Source organism: Amblyraja radiata, chromosome 22, assembly GCF_010909765.2.
Source record: "Amblyraja radiata isolate CabotCenter1 chromosome 22, sAmbRad1.1.pri, whole genome shotgun sequence".
Lineage (NCBI taxonomy): Eukaryota > Metazoa > Chordata > Chondrichthyes > Rajiformes > Rajidae > Amblyraja > Amblyraja radiata.
The window spans coordinates 26,708,471-26,721,141 of record NC_045977.1 but is presented as its reverse complement, the minus strand read 5'-3'; positions in this window follow the sequence as shown (position 1 = coordinate 26,721,141).

Here is a 12,671-nt window from a genome sequence, read left to right as displayed (position 1 = left end):
ATCCCCCAGCCTTCGGGCTCCTCCTCCTTTTTCCTTTCTTCTCCCCCCCCCCCACCCCCCATCTGTCTGAAGAAGGGTTTTGGCCCGAAACGTTGCCTATTTCCTTCGCTCCATAGATGCTGCTGTACCCGCTGAGTTTCTCCAGCATTTTTGTGTACCTTATAAATTACAATGGCTTCCTCAGCAATCCTCAGAAAAATCCTAGGTTGCATTCTCGTTTTGTCCAGTGCTGCACATCTCACATTGCAAGAACATGCAGACAGCAATACCTCCTTCGCTTCATAGATGCTGCTGCACCCGCTGAGTTTCTCCAGCATCTTTGTGTACCTTCGATTTTCCAGCATCTGCAGTTCCTTCTTAAACAGTACATTTATGATTGTTTCAGAAGAGTATGCAACAGATGAATGTTGTCCCAAGGCAGCCAAGACTTGGGACTTGGACCTGTTCTTTTTCCAACCGTTAAGGTAATCTCTAGTTCAGGAAACAGTGCAAAACGGGAGATAACAATTCAATTGCCCATTTTATACTTCCTCTGATTCTCAATATCATCATAAGTGATTAATCAGTTTGCTATTTATTGACTACGCCATTTCTTGTTCTAAAATTACCAAATACATCTCTGCATTAAATCTTATCCAAAAGCCATCTACCTAAACCGTGAATTCATATCACCCTGAGATCATCAGCTGTTCTCTAAATAGTTCACCATGTTCTCTAATTTGTGAGCTCTGAATATTTTTCCCTTTGTATCTGACTCTAGTTCATCCAGAAAGGATTGGCTGGTCCTATGTGTCAGCAACGATTCTACACCCGTGTGGTCTGAAAAACAACCTCTCTTCTTCTTTGGCACCAGTTACAGTACTTTAAGGAGCCATTGGTTTCAACCTGAAATATTCTGTATTGTTTGGGATCAGTGACTATCAGTGGGCTGAGCAGCGAGTTGCCAGCTCCTGATGTAGGAAACCTTAGCCCCTGCCCCAGGTACTTCCTTCAGGCTTTCTGCTCTACCTGTGACGTGATTGCCCCCTCACCAGCCCAGCTGTCAGCCAGTCAGCAAACAGTGCTCGCTCACTACAGGTGCCCTGCCTCACAGTAACAGCGACACATGTTCAATCCTGACCATGGCTACTGTCTGCTCACAGTTTGTACTTTCTCTTGATGGCTGCTTGAGTTTCCACCCGGTGTTCTGGGTTCCCCTTACATCCCAAACATGTTCAGGTTGGTCGGTCACTTGGCCACTGTAAATTGCCTCTAGTGCAAGTGGATAGTGGAATCTAGAGGGAGGAAATGGGAATTTGGGGAGAATAAGTGACAGAATAAATGAGTAGAGAATGGGATTGCGCTATGAGATTCGATGGGCCAAATGTCCACTTCTATGTCATAGTGATATATGGAATGTTGGAAGGGTGGGTTTACAGAACTAAATGAAGATGAGCCCTTTAGTGGAATTAATGATGGTTTGCATTGAAGTGGTTCCATGCCTCCCTTTACCAGTGTCAAACACTGGCTGACTACAACAGTTGAAGGAGTCCGCCTGCTTCTTTGGAAGACGGTGCTGACCCATGTTCCTTGCTGGGGACCACACTACACTCAGGCAGTGGGCCTTGCAGTATTATGAATTGCAGTATTAGGAAGTCCAAAACCAAATGCATTCTGCTAGTGAGGACAGGTTAACTCAAGGACAGTTTTGCTCACATTTCTAAGACCACAAGCACCCATTAGGAGAATGATCTCCTTATTTCTTGGTAGGATTCACGTTCAACCCGGCACACTGAATTCTATCTGTCTAATCCTCAGCTCCCTTCTGCTTTTGCACTTACAGCCTCCCCTCAAGTGTACCTGAGCAGTTGCAAAAACTCCCAATAGTGGTGAGTTCCATTTTCCCTCTTTGGGTGAAAAGGTTTTGTCTGCATTCCCCGTTGGTGACAATCTTATATTGATGGCCTCTAGTTGTTCTCGTTCCCACAGGGGGGAACAATCTCATCCTATCCACTCCATCACAACCTTTCACGCATTAAAAACCTTCGAAAGATCACCTCAAGAGAAGAGAGACGGGTGTTCACCATCTCCTGCTGTTGTACCCTCACATCTCAGATAACATCCCTGTGAATCACCTCTGCAGTGTTTCTATTTCTTTTGTGCATGACAACCACATTTGTACACAGTGCCGTGTGTGTGGTCTAAACAAGGTACAATTTAGCTTTAGCACAACTTACCGACTTTTCAATTCCATTCCTTTCAAACTAAACCCCTGTGGCTGATCTGCTTTATTAGTGTTCTTGCTGGCGTGCTCGAACCTTTATTGGTTGCCGTGTTTATACTCAGGCGGAGTTGCCAACAATCCCTGATTGTAGCAGACACTCTGTGTCTGTTCTGTGTGACATTGATTGCAAGGCACCAATTCTCCCAATCAGCTGACATCACCCAGAGCTCCACACACACCCCCACCCACAAACCTATCCGTAAGACCACCTTCACCCACAACATCATCCACAAACCCAACTGTAACCCTAGCCTCAGCCACAACGTCTCTCCCAGGCACACCCCCATTCACAAACCCAACTGTAACTGCACCCCACCCACATTACGCACAACCCAAACGTCATCCCACCCCACAACATCCCAACCGCACCCCACCCCACTTCCCCACACCTTTGCACACACATCACCCACACCCCCAACCACAGTTCACCCACTGACCACCCATATGCCATCTATACCTCTACCCACCATATCAACCATGCCCCGCACACAACTCCACTCACACCAACAGTCACAAACCACCCACAACTGCTCCAACTATACATCCCGCCAATAACCCATAGCCCACCTACAACTCTGTCCATTACTCCATCCACAATTGCTCCCACCACATCACCCATAACGTGTCCCATTCACAAACATAGCTGGTAACCATTGAAAAGCTTGGGTAGGTTTTATGTGCCTTTATGTTTTTATACCTGTGCAAGAAGCAGAAGAAAATAACTATTTTTCGATTGGAACTGTCGGGTGAGAATAGTTCAGTGCTGCCCTGCTTCAGCGGTCCTGGGTTCAAGAACCAATCCAGAGGTGGTTAGCCTTTCATTGAGGCAACAAAGACAACTGAAAGCAGAACCGATGAGATCTCTCTGTTGTCCTGCATAATATTTAACAAATCTTCCTTTCTGTGCACAACTAATGTTGCAGATCATTGAAGGATTGCAACGAAATTCCTTGTCTGAAGTGCTTCCTTCTCAAGTTTCTCCGTGTCTTTGATGTGTTTAAAATCTTTCACCAGGTGTAATGCTGTGGTATGCCAAGCCTTTCATTGCTAATTCTGATAGATTGAACAGTACACTTTAACATTTAGTTCCTTCTTAAACAGAAACTCGTGTGCTCAGTAAATGGACTGTGTGACATTGGAAGCAAAATATTGATTCATGTTCCACAGTTAAAGGGAAGTGAAGTGTGTGACATTTTGAGCAATAAAGATCCATAGAGACTGGTAATTTCCACAAAGATACCATGACTTAAAGAATGTAAGTTGGAGCGTGGTGGTATGGTGCATTAACCAGATAGATCTGATCATCTGATTATCATGTCCGAAGTCTCGACCCAAAACGTCGCCCATTCCTTCTCTCCATAGATGCTGCCTCACCTGCTGAGTTACTCCAGTATTTTGTGTCTAGCTCTGATCATCTTTCTAATTCAAGCTACCTGCCTTTATTTTATTGCCCAGTTGGCGTATCAGAGTCGCATGGCAAAATAAAATGCTAAACATAGAAACATAGAAACATAGAAATTAGGTGCAGGAGTAGGCCATTCGGCCCTTCGAGCCTGCACCGCCATTCCATATGATCATGGCTGATCATCCAACTCAGTATCCCGTACCTGCCTTCTCTCCATACCCTCTGATCCCCTTAGCCACAAGGGCCACATCTAACTCCCTCTTAAATATAGCCAATGAACTGGCCTCGACTACCCTCTGTGGCAGAGAGTTCCAGAGATTCACCACTCTCTGTGTGAAAAAAGTTCTTCTCATCTCGGTTTTAAAGGATTTCCCCCTTATCCTTAAGCTGTGACCCCTTGTCCTGGACTTCCCCAACATCGGGAGCAATCTTCCTGCATCTAGCCTGTCCAACCCCTTAAGAATTTTATAAGTTTCTATAAGATCCCCTCTCAATCTCCTAAATTCTAGAGAGTATAAACCAAGTCTATCCAGTCTTTCTTCATAAGACAGTCCTGACATCCCAGGAATCAGTCTGGTGAACCTTCTCTGCACTCCCTCTATGGCAATAATGTCCTTCGTCAGATTTGGAGACCAAAACTGTACTCAATACTCCAGGTGTGGTCTCACCAAGACCCTGTACAACTGCAGTAGAACCTCCCTGCTCCTATACTCAAAGGGATTCAATAGGTGAGAAAGAAGTGTTGGTAAATGGCTCATGGCTCAGTGGTTAGCATCAACGTGGTGGGCTGAAGGGCCTGTTTCTGCTTGACTCTAGAAAGAGAACTTTAGTTCTGATGGGGGATCTGGATGAAAGAGAATATAGTTTAAGTTAGAACCAGGCAATTTAAACATGAGGATAGACACAAAAAGCTAGTGTAACTCAGCGGGATAGGCAGCATCTCTGGAGAGAAGGAATGGGTGACGTTTTGTGTCGAGACCCTTCTCCAGAGATGCTGCCTGTCCCGCTGAGTTACTCCAGCTTTTTGTGATAAAATCTTCCGTTTAATCCAGCACCTGCAGTTCCTTCCTACACAATTAAATAATGAAAAGAGGAACAATTTTGCCCAAGCAATGGGGGGTGGGAATCATCTGCCCCAACAGATTGTTGATGCCGGATTGGAGAGAGAGGCTTCAATTGAAGTCTTGAAAACTGTTTCACAAAAATGTCACTTAATTCACCCCCTTGTAAGTAGGAAACACAAATCAATATTTTACTTCCAAGGTTGGCCGTTGACCACAAGGGCTCCTCGGACAGGAGTGCCACTCCTTCAGCCTGGAGTTCAACTGCACATGACATCATCTCCATCCTACAGGAGTCCTCACTGCCAGACACGTCCAGTGGGTGAAGGGATGGATCTTTGGGGAAAAGGGCTGCTGCCTACTTTCTCTGCCCACTCACGCCTCTGCACTCTCCAGCCTCACAGCTGAAACAGAGAGCTGCACAAGCATTAGCCTAGTGTTGGAAATTACCACAGATCACCAGAACAGAAGCTTATAGAGTTACAGAGAGGCAGAGCACAGAAACAAGCTCATCGGCCCACCGAGAGTACATGTTGACCATCAAGCACCCATTTACACTAACTACACTAATTATTTTTTTATCATTCTCCCCAGAGTCCCATTAATTCCCCCCGGATTTTACCACTCTCCTAGACATTGGGGGCCATGTAATCTATGAACTCACACACCTTTGGGATGTGGGAGGAAACCCATGCAGTCACAGGGAGAGTGTACAAACTCCACACAGACAGTGCCGGAAGTCAGGATTGAACCTGAGTCTCTGGCAATGTGAGGCAGCTGGCTCTGCTCAATGGGATGGGACCACATTGGTTTTGGAGGGTGCCCTACGGAATGGACCAAGCAGTTGGTGAACCTTCATCACTGTGAGACAGTAACAGAGTGCATAATTTATTTTCTAAAATTCTACCCCTTAAGTGAATGTGAATTTTGCTGGTACATATGATTCATCCCTAATTGCCCTGTGGAGGCTGTTAATGATTAGAATTAGAGGGACTGGGGTCACGTACAGGCCAGACCAGGTAAATACGAAATATTTCCTTCCCTGAACGATGTTAGTGAACCATTGTGTTTTTAACCACATTTCCTGGTCACTGTTTCAGAAACTAATACAATTCCAGCTTCATTTAATGACGAGAATTTAAATTCCCAGCTGCCACAGACATGTCCCCAGGAGCAGAGGTCCAGAATTCTATCTGCTGGAGCAGAAACATGATGGACTCCCAGTCAGACAGCTGGTTTACATGGGAAACCTGCAAATTAAAGTTCCCCATTGCAAACCAAGTGAACTACTTCACCCTCCAATACTTAACACCAACACAACACCCAATGATCAGTGGACAGAGGCCAAATAATGCACAGAATAACCTTACACCTGACCGTGTGTCCAGTTGCATTGAATGTGACACATCAATGAAGGAAACCCTGCTCCAATTATTGTAATAGCTCACAATGACATCTCTATATTTGCCATTAAGAAGCACTTCACTTAAAGTAGTCTGTATAAAAAATACATCCTCACTTTGCAGGCTGATCACATTGATTCCATGGAATGTCTATCACATTTCACCCCTCGTTGAGGTCCCACACTTGTGCAGGAGATAGCATTGACCAGCTCCTACCTATGGAAGGCTGGGTAGATCTCCAGGGCCCTCGAAACAGGTCCTCCCTGCTGGCTTGTATCGTGTTGACCAGGCCTTGCTTACCCATGTGAGTGACCGTGGCAGGGGTCTTCCATTCCAACAGAGCCACTACAGTGTGGGACAAATGTTTGGGAAGGGAGGGATATCCCTGGTTTAGTGGTATATTTCTGAGCATAAGCACGCTGACATCATTTCAAATTGGAGTTTGGCCAACATTGCAATCACTTGTAGTGGTCCCAGAAAGGCTATTTCTGTTTGCATGCCAAAAACTAGAGTAACCCAGGGCCTCAGCAAAGAAGTCTGTGGAAGGATATGAAAACACTTTGGATGAATGGGCAAAGATTCAGATTTAGATTGGTTTTATTGTCATAAACATCAGGGTGCAATGAATTTCCTTGTTCAATTGATGCTCATATGGTAAACTGCATACAAAGTAACGATAGGTACAGGGACAAAATAACAATGAGAAGGACAGATGGAGTTAAATGCAGGGAAGTATGAGAAATCCACAAGTACAAAAAAGTTTTCTATTTAAATTGTGTGAGGCTATTAAAAGTTGGAGTTCGGAAAGATCTGTATGTCCTCACATAAGCATCAAAGGTTCCTGGAAATTAGATTCACCCTCTAGTCGTGCCAGACCATGCAGCTCTCTGGATCTCTGGAAGAATTCCTGGGACTGGATAAAGGGCCTGTCCCACTGTACGAGGTAATTCAAGAGCTCTCCTGAGTTTAAAAAAAAAAATCAAACTCGTGGTAAGCACGTAGAATGTACGTAGCGGGTAAGTCGGAGCTCGGGGCGTCTCTTAGCAGCTCGTAACGCTAACGGCGGGCACTCGGGAAACGTGGTAAGCTCGTGAGGACTCGTGAAGATTTTTCAACATGTTGAAAAATGGCCACGAGAGCCCCGAGTACCTACGAGCGGCTATTACCGTAATTCTCCAAGTTTGATTCAGGGGAAACTTGGGAGAAACATAGAAACATAGAAAATAGGTGCAGGAGTAGGCCATTCGGCCCTTCGAGCCTGCACCGCCATTCAATATGATCATGGCTGATCATCCAACTCAGTATCCTGTACCTGCCTTCTCTCCATACCCCCTGATCCCTTTAGCCACAAGGGCCATATCTAACTCCCTCTTAAATATAGCCAATGAACTGGCCTCAACTACCTTCTGCGGGAGAGAATTCCAGAGATTCACCACTCTCTGTGTGAAAAAAGTTTTCCTCATCACGGTCCTAAAAGATTTCCCCCTTATCCTTAAACTGTGACCCCTTGTTCTGGACTTCCCCAACATCGGGAACAATCTTCCTGCATCTAGCCTGTCCAACCCCTTAAGAATTTTGTAAGTTTCTATAAGATCCCCCCTAAATCTTCTAAATTCTAGCGAGTACAAACCGAGTCTATCCAGTCTTTCTTCATATGAAAGTCCTGACATCCCAGGAATCAGTCTGGTGAACCTTCTCTGTACTCCCTCTATGGCAAGAATGTCTTTCCTCAGATTAGGAGACCAAAACTGTACGCAATACTCCAGGTGTGGTCTCACCAAGACCCTGTACAACTGCAGTAGAACCTCCCTGCTCCTATACTCAAAGAACTCTTGAATTAGCTAGTACAGTGGGACAGGCCCTTAAGGAGAAACTGGGAGCAGCTGTGTTACACATTGCAAATAGTCCTATGGTGAAAAGGTCCCCGTTGTATTAACGGCAATTACTTGAAGGTGAATGAAGAGTTCTCCCGACAGCAGCTACAGTATGGTGGCAGAATAGGCTGCCATTAGGGTGAGGGACCCACATAGTCTGCTGTTTCCCAGGCACTCCCTCAATGCTTCTAATTTATCAGCTTGTGATGAAACCTGACAGGGTAGATGGTAGATGGGGTGAGGATGTTTTGCTTGTGGGGGATTCCGAGAATTGGGGGAGGAGGAGGGCTCGTGGCTCGGGATAAAGGGCCTCCTATCTAAGATGGACATGATGAAAAAAATTCTTCTTGCAGAGAGTTTTGAAATTCGGTGTCTCAGATACCTGTGAATGTGAGCCGCATTGTATTCAAGGCTGAGGTAAATGTGAAAGATGCAGAGAAATCAATGTTTACAGACAACAGGGAGGAAAGTGGAGCTGAGGCTAAGTTCAGGTCAGCCATGTCCACATTGAACGGTAGTGCAGGCTCCAGGGACTGCTTGATGTACTCCAGTTCCGACTTCTTCTGTTTTTAATTTTTTTTAAACCTCTGGATAGAGTGTGCTTGGAGCACTACCTTCAATTGTGCCTTTGAGGGAGTTCATTGCCGGTTCACCAGAACGACACTGCTTGAAAGGACTAAAATGCAAAGACAGGTAGATAGATTCGTTATGTAGAATGTAGAGGATATCAGGCTGATGCAATTTGGGTTTTCCAAATGGTGAAATGATGTGACAGGGATGGGACTAGAGAGGAGCTCTTTTCCCTGGAGAGGTAACCTAGTACAAAGGAGGCATAACCTTAAAGTTAGCGCCAGACACCACATTGTGATATCAGGAAACGTCCGATATGCTTCTTACAAAACCTCTGACCTATGCTTCTTACAAAAACCTTGAGGCTGATTGAAAAATTGAAACTGAGATTGTTGGATTTTTGATAGGCACACGTATGATGAATTACAGAGGCAAGGTAGCTGGATAGAAATGGAAAAAAAAAGACAACTTGTTTGGGTGTCTGACTACTGGTCGGGCTGAATGGCCTGCTCCTATAACCAGATCCCAGTTCTGTGCAAGCGAATGATTAGCTCAGAAGATTACTGGAGTATTATTGCTGTGTTAAGAGAGGGGGAGTTGACTCCCTCTTGCTTTAAAATGGACACAACGGCTTGAACGTATCCTTCATTGTAAAATTAGGTGTCAGGTCAGCTTCAAATTGTACATTCTTCAAAAAAAAAGTGTTTCAGGGAAATAGTGGAGCCCACTGTCCATGTTGTTGAATAAGTGGGCATTTTCCAGCTACACAGGTTGTCCAGGCTGGTGATATGAATCAAACGCCAGCTGGCTAGCTGCATTGCATTTGTGATTTATGACCTTCCCACTCAGCACTGAAATGGCCATTAGTAATATTCCGATACCAGGGATGATGCATACTGCTGCAATCTTGTTTTCAGTGCCTGGGAGATCTTTCCCATCACTTTTCTGACCTCCATGGTCACCCTGTTCCCTCCGCACTGCTAATAACAGGGTTCCAATACCTCTTCCTCAGTCAAGAACATTGGAAAGGAATGCCCAGGGGTGCGTTACAGGGCAGAATCTCAATGAAGGCTTTATCAAGGTAAAGTGTTCAATTTGACCCAATTAGTTACTTGTTTGAAAAAGAGTTGAAGTGAGAGCGACAGCCGAAGAAAATAATTCAATTGCAATAAGGAAGGAAAGACAGAAATGCCATTCATTTTTAAAATTCCCTTTCCCCTTTTGTCAGTGGTGTCCTGGATGAGGGAATGGGGAGAGAAATCAGAGAACAGTTGCAGAGAAGAGTTTGCCACAGTTTGATCCCTTGAATTGCAGTCTAATTCTTTTCTTTTGGAAAAACGGGTGATTCAATAAGACAAGGCTATTAAGTTCCTTGAGCCTACTTAACCATTTAATGGCCAATCTGTACATCAGTTCTACATCCCAGCCAAGCCATCCCACCCATTAAGCATCTATTAGTGACAGTCTTCAGAGTAAACAGTTAATAGCCACCATTCACTGCCATTTGTGTAATGAGCTCCAACCATCCAGCACAGCCGGTAGAGCTGCTGCCTGACAACGCCAGAGACCCTGGGTCAATCCCGACCTTGGGAGTTATCTGTGTGCAGTTTGATGCTCTCCATGTGTCCAGGTGGATTTCTTCCAGGTGCTCTAGTTTCCTCCCACATCCCAAAGACGTGCGGGTTTATAGATTAATTGGCCCCTGTAAATTGTCCCAAGTGTGTAAGGAGTGCATGCAAGAGTGGGATAGCATAGAACGAGGTGTGAATGGTGAATGGATGGTTGGTGCGGCTCTGCGGGTGAAAGGCCTGCGCCAAGCTGAATTTTTCAATCAATTCGATCAATCTGCTCCCCTTCACATGAAAGATGCCAAAACATGTCTCTGAACCCTTCAGGTAAAAATCCACACATTTAGAGCATGTCTCTCAGCAAGGAATCAGTTGATTCACAACTCTGTGGCGGAGGTGTAGTGTAGGACGGTGGATTTGTATCACAGGGAATTTTCATTTGAATGAAAAGAAGAAAAGAGTTCAGGAAATAATTCATATATGAAGCCAAAGCAAGAGTCAGGAGCAGTAAATGAATTACTGAGACTTTAGTAGAGAAAACCTGTCTCTTGGGGTTAGAAACTGGAGAAATATAATTTAATAAAGGATGGACATGTGTAAACATAACCTCAGGAAAAATAACTGTTTATGCAATTTGTGCTGGGTCTGGTCGGGAGGACAAGGGGATACTCACAAATGAGGTGAGCCTATTTCTTGACCTGATGCTGATCATTATTGTGGCGCTTGCTTGTATCCTGCAGCCTGCAAAATTTGCTGGCTGGAAGACCACTACATTTTGGGAAGAGTAAGCTATATCCTGAACCAACTTGACAATACTCCAGCGGCACGTAGTGTGTATCCCGTAGATCACAGAATCCTGTATTACAATGCTGCTCGGAACAAACCCATAGCTAAGATCACAACATCTTGTCCAAACAGTCTTGGCCAACAAGCAGTCCACAAGGAGTCAGATAACCTGCTCATCCGCTCTGCAGACACCTTGAGGCAGGTGCCAAGGGGTTGAGACTTTGCCGGTGCTGACAGGGAAGACCCCTCTCACATCTAGCCATGCGAGATCCTGGTGCTTGTTTGAAAGTTCTGGCAATGAGGCATTCTCCCAATTCACATTGACAGTCCATTCAGGGGACCATCATACAGAATCTACTGCCAAGGCTCTGTGGGGCCCTGCCTCTGCTTGGCACTGAGGTGTTTCACTGCACAGATGTAATGCTGGGCATGACAAACGGTGACGCATGTAATGAATTGTTTGGTACAAGGACTATAGATAATCAGAGAGATGTCCACTTGCAGTTACACCAGCAGCTTAGGAGATAGAGACTTTCAGACACAATATCAATGTTATTTTCTTCCGCAGGATATTCAATAATAAAGATCTTTCTAATAGCTATAAATTTTGTTTCATTACTGCAAGTTCAAAATACAAAAGGTTGCACATTATTTAATGGAGTATCTTTACACAATTGTCAATAGAAGCAATACCTAGTCAATTTCTAGGGCCACCCCTGGTGAAACTGTGTTATTAGGAAACAATTGTATCTGATTACTGTTGGAGGTTGCCTGAAAACTTTTCTTTTTCCTGCACTGTTTTTTTGTTTTGGCAAGACAACTTTTCTCATTCGTGTCAATTTCCAAAGTCACTTAAGTAGTTCTCTACTTCTCGAACAAAGTCACATGACAACCAATTCGGTCAGCATAATGTGTACCCTAATTCGTCGATCATGTGATATCTAATTCACGGTATGAAAACGTACGTTATAGCAGAACTACATGTACTGGGGAAAAACAAGAAATCCTTCAGCGGGAGGTAGCAGCCCATGGAGACATTCTGGAGTCGTGTTAGATAAGGTGAATGCGACAGGTCACATCAGGCAAACAATGACTAATGGATGAATCTGCTCTGACAACTTATCTGGATATCGTTGGTATAATAGTAGTAGCTGCTGTGGGGGGGGGATGACGAAGCTAGGTGGTCAGCAAGGAATCAAGGGAGTCTCAAGGAATTAGTGTTGTGAATGTATAATCAGTGGTGGGGGAAATTGGATAGCAGTAATTGACAAGGTGACAGACCAGATGGTCCCTATATCTCAATGACAAAGACATTTTCCTAGAGGATATCAGGATACGTGCTCCTTGCACTTGTTAATGGAGGTCATTGCGGAGGTAATGTGAGAGGGCTTCATGCGGATAGCTTACAGTAACGGAATGGAGTAGGGGTTGTCTTCCCATTGCAGGGTCACCCTGGAACAGTGAACAGTAGTGGATGAGGTAAGGTCCAATAGAATCAGATAAACCTGCATCTGCTGGTGAATTGGCAATCCAATCTTTTGGTCAATAACCTGTCAACCTAAGTAAGTAGAATGAATGCTGTGTCAGAGTGGGTGGTCAGGGGTTGGAAAGGACAGTGGTTTATAATGGGGGTTTAGGACTTCAGAGGTGCAGGCAAGGGCTTGGTTAGGAGATCAGTGACTATGGAAGTGTGGTGATAAGTGGAGCATCAGCGACTGGTCAACTGAGATTTCAGAAGGGC